Source organism: Rhyacophila brunnea, unplaced genomic scaffold (assembly GCF_057557595.1).
Source record: "Rhyacophila brunnea isolate RB1 unplaced genomic scaffold, BYU_Rbru_1.0 scaffold_13, whole genome shotgun sequence".
In the NCBI taxonomy this organism is placed as follows: Eukaryota; Metazoa; Arthropoda; class Insecta; order Trichoptera; family Rhyacophilidae; genus Rhyacophila; species Rhyacophila brunnea.
The window spans coordinates 26941845-26945652 of record NW_028232785.1 but is presented as its reverse complement, the minus strand read 5'-3'; the positions used below and the strand labels follow the sequence as shown (position 1 = coordinate 26945652).

The 3808-nt window shown below is 38.1% G+C and overlaps 1 pseudogene; it reads right to left on the bottom strand.

The window, feature by feature from the left end:
• Window positions 1–290: 290 nt before the first annotated feature.
• On the bottom strand, window positions 291–2746 carry LOC147077102 (ejaculatory bulb-specific protein 3 pseudogene; annotated as a pseudogene).
• Between the last annotated feature and the right edge of the window lie 1062 nt (window positions 2747–3808).

Genomic DNA, 3808 nt, shown 5'->3' with positions numbered 1-3808 from the left:
ATCGTGTTAACGCGCGTGTTTGAATATGTACCTAAGCGCGTTAAGTTAAAATAAAAAATGTTTTTCTTTTTAACGTCTTCAGATACATTTATTAATTAATACAGTTTAAATTGTAAATTATCAAAAAAAATGTTTCAAATCATCTAGGTGCCTCTGGTAGGTAGAGGATTCGCCTTAAGGTTTGAGTTGTGTTCGGTTTTGGTTTGGTTTTTAGTCTCAAAATACCACAATCACTAGAGTACTATAGAATAACCAAAAATAGCCCTAGCATCCCCGGCCTCTTCCATCATTTATATATGGATTCCCATCATCATGGCGAATATCCCACGAGGATCGTATTTAGCCATGAGACTCTTCCAGACGTCAGGTTTCTGTGCGGAGACGTGCGCGATCAACTTCATGGCTGCAAGGCGTTGCCCTGTTGAACATGACGCACATCTCGTCTGAAGTGCGTCGGACAGAACACCTGGAAAACGCAAATCAAATCTTAGGTAGGTACATACATTAGCATATTTGGCATTCTTCTTTCTTCGACCATGTCCGATCCTAATAAGATCATATAGGCCTCCACAGAGAGGAGGTTTGTATTAACAGATTTTGTTTTTATGAGAAATGATGTCAGCCAGTTGCTCAACCTATTAGGTCCATACTCTGACTCATACACAAATTGAAAAACAATATGTGTACCTGCCAGACCCAGGATTCGAACCTGGGACCCACGACGCTTAAGCCATGCAGCCATCGCAGGGTTATTTGGCGTTCAGTAGACAGTATCATCCTTCGACAAAGTGCTGTCCTTAATCATACCCAGAATGCTGCGTCCTTCCATTTTTAGTTTCAAAATAAATTACTATACTCGAACAACACCTTCTTGGCTACTAACAACCTCCTCCCATTTAATCGACAACAGCGCCTTCCAGCTTGTGCCTAAATCTTTTTGTTGGACAGTAATATATTAATTACCTGTTGCATTATTTATTTTCTGCTGGCTATCTTAAACAGACAAGTACTTACACAAAAAATCTTTAAATTTACATACACCATCTATAGAGAATCAGAGCACTTCCACGAAACTAACTCTCAAACAGTAGTGATTTTAGGTACGTGGAGGCAGTGACAAAGGGTGGAGGTGGGCTGTGGATATCCTACATCAATAGTGTACACTAAACTTTCATATGTCATATCTTTTATGTTTTCATTGAATTAAGAATATAAATTTCAGATGGTATTTATTAGTTTTTAAAATTCAATTCAAAGCAAACCATAATGGATATTTAGCTAAAAAGTATTCTTCTATCTATAAAATTATGCCATTCATCATAATCATCAACCTAAATCTATCCACTGCTGGATGAAGGCCTCTTCAAGCTGCTTCCACTTCTCTCGGTCCTGTGCATTGCGTTGCCACATACTTCCGCATAACTTTATCATTTCATCGATCCAGCAGCCTCTAGGTCTACCTTGCGGACGTTTTGTACTTCTTGAATACCACTGGATGACTAGATTTGTCCAACGGTTGTCTCTTCTTCGAGCTATGTGTCCAGCCCATCTCCATTTAAGGCTTTTAATAAACTCTATTACATCGCAAACCCTTGTCTGCTTCCTTATCCACTCATTCCTCTTCTTTTCCTTTCGCGTTATGCCCAGCATGCACCTCTCCATACCACGTTGTGCTACTCTAAGTTTCTGGTTCTCTCTTTTACTTAGGGTCCATGTTTCACACGCATATGTGATCACGGAAGCACACACTGGTTGAACACTTTGCGATTTAGGCACAGTGGAAGGTCACTTTTGAAGACATTATTCAGGCGGCCAAAAGCACTCCAGCCTAGCTTTACTTTACGAACAATTTCATCAAATATACATCCATCTATAGACACTTGTTGTCCCAGATATATGTAGCTTTTCGACCGTTCGAGCTGAGTGCCATTGACGAGGATCTCTTTTTGGCCCGCAAATAAAATTATGCCATTAAATCACACATAACTTTAAATATTTTACAGATATGAGAATATTATTTTTTATCTATTATGATTTGGTTTAGTCGAATTTTAAAACAACACCATCTGTAATGTGTACCTAATCTTAATTCAATAAAAACAAATAATTATGAATGACAAACTATACTACCGTTCCACAGCCTACCTCTACTATGATGGTTTTGGCTTAGACAGCATTTAATTGAATTTTAAAAACTAACCAGCATCTGCAATTTGTATCTATTGTTTGTTCAATGGAAAAAAAAGTATATCAACTGATAATGTTTAGTGTGTACTATTTTTGTCGGATCTCCGCAGCCTACCTCCACCTTTCGCCACTGCGTGTGAAAATTTCGCTTGTGCGATAAACCTAAATTAAAATACAATAATAGTAACTGCCTATAGCATCATGGGTCCCAGGTTCGAATCCTGGATCTGGCAAATACATATTGTTTTTCAATTTGTGCTTGTGTTGAGTACCACACCCGTTAGGTTTTTTATTTCCGATTAATTCTGTGTTTCCTGGAACGGAAAATGACTTTGAGAAGTACATAGATATATTATGGTTTTGACGTACGTTTCAGTTCAGCCCCATCCGGTGAACACCTGCCCGTGTCCAGCAGACATTTGATGTAGTTACTCAGGAGTCTGTCACTCTTGATAATTTCATCGATATTGACATTGTCGTATCTTGTCGTGTACCGCGCTGCTGAAGATGTTGACAGTATCGCCGAAACAAGTAGTAAAAGCAGCGTCGCAGCATTCATTAAAGACACCTGCAACACAGAATTTTTCTAAAGTTATAATATTACTAGGGATGGATTGATTTCACCCACGACGGCCGCGCGGCTTAAGCGTTGGTCTATAGTGTCGTGGGTCCCAGGTTAGGAAATTTATTCCAAACATAAGCTCTGCCATCACTCTTGCCAGGAACATAAAAATATCACACGAACTCACACAGATACTAACAGGCCACGGAGTGGTGCGAGCTTATCTAAAAAGATTTAAATTGAGGGATGATTACTATTGTCCATGTGATGGCAACACATCTCAAACTGTGTGCCATGTCATCAACGACTGCCATATACTAGAAAGGGAGCGATGGACTTTCAGGACTCGGTATAGACAGCATAATCATGAAATTGACCTCCAAAAGCTTCACGAAGTACTAAGCAATAGAACCCGATAGCTCCGATTCTCAGTAGATGGTGCAACGGCGAAGGGTGGATGTAGGCTGTTAAGATCCGCCATAAATAGTGCACACTCAACTTTGTCAGTCATACATATTTGTTTTCATTGAACTAATACTACAATTATTTACAGATGGTGTTGGTTAGTTTTTAAAATTCATTTAAACCCTGCCAAAACCATGCCATAATAGTCTAAAATTATGCCTTTCAATTATAAATAACTTTGGATATTTTATAGATAGAATAATATTTTTTTTATCTATTATAGTTTGGTTTAGCCAGAGCTTATGAATTTCAAAAAAAAAGTAACCAACAATATTATGTTCTTTCTGTTGTATTCTTGATTCAATGAAAACAAATAACTACCTATGAATGAAGAAATGTGCACAATTTTGTCGCATCTCCTAATGTATACCAAAAACAATTATGGTTTGGTTTAGGCAGGGTTTAGTTGATCTTTAAAAACTAACCAACGCCATCTGTAAATTGTAGTATTAGTTCCATAAAAAAAATACGCATGACTTTATGTCGGATCTCCACAGCCTACCTCCACTCTTCGCCAGATGCACTTAGTCAAGCATCGGCGCATTGAGTTAACGTCTGAATTTTTAAAAACTTGAATTCCATTACTATAATATT